Consider the following 1,043-nt stretch of genomic DNA (forward strand, 5'->3'; position numbering starts at 1 on the left):
TGGGTTACAGAAGGTTATAGAAGTGTCTGGTGTTTCTGCATGACAAGAGCAGCTGCTTACACACATTAACACTGGAGGTTGTATATATACACATATATACTATATATACATACACACACACACACACTATATATGTGTATCATTCTCATTTTATATAATTAGGCTAGATATTATGGTATCATGGTTTATGCTTAAAATCATATTACCACAGTACACTCTCTAAACGCCATGATACTATTAGTTAGTGTAAATACTGTATTAGTAACGAGGCATTGTCAACTAGAAACACTTTGGCATGATATTGGTTTTATATAGGCTATATCATAATAACTGCATGCGTCTTACCCGCCAGTTGATCATGATGACTTATGTTGTAGAATGAAGGTAAACACTGAACAGATCTCGAGCTGCTGCTTGTAATCTTCCTAACTCACACATGGGACAGTAAAATGACCTCTGCAGGCGTGTCGAGAATCACTCAACCCGAATTAATGCGTAGAACGGAAACTAGCATGAAACCGGATTCTGAAGGAGGCGGAGTCTTTAAGTGCTAGCATAACATACAGATAGCCGATTAGCCTGATAGCTTAGCATACACGCGTTTGAACTGTGTGTTCACGATCATCTTTAATCTAATTACGTGTTAATTTAAGTGCTAAATGTCCAAATATATAAAAAAGAATGTAATGATGTTCAATTACTCACTTAATAGGCTATTATTAAGTTGATGGTCAAATTGCTCAAGAAACATTTGTCACGTGATATTTGATACTTTTCTCAGCGCTTGCCTTAATAATTTTAATTTAAAATTGTGATTTTTATTTATTTATTGTATATAGCTTACGATCTAAATGTTTGGAATTAGTATATAATTATGTTTTTTAATACTGTATTTTCTAAGCTCAAATTATCAAAAATGCGTCCTGAGATTTCAATGCAGTTCAGTGGTTTTGTGCCATATAGCGCCCCCTAGAAGGATGAACTTTGTTTCATACGAAATAATATTAGCCAACAACATTTTTCCCCCAATGGTCACATTTCTC

The sequence above is a fragment of the Scardinius erythrophthalmus genome, assembly GCF_964197995.2.
Source record: "Scardinius erythrophthalmus genome assembly, chromosome: 3".
Classification (NCBI taxonomy): Eukaryota; Metazoa; Chordata; class Actinopteri; order Cypriniformes; family Leuciscidae; genus Scardinius; species Scardinius erythrophthalmus.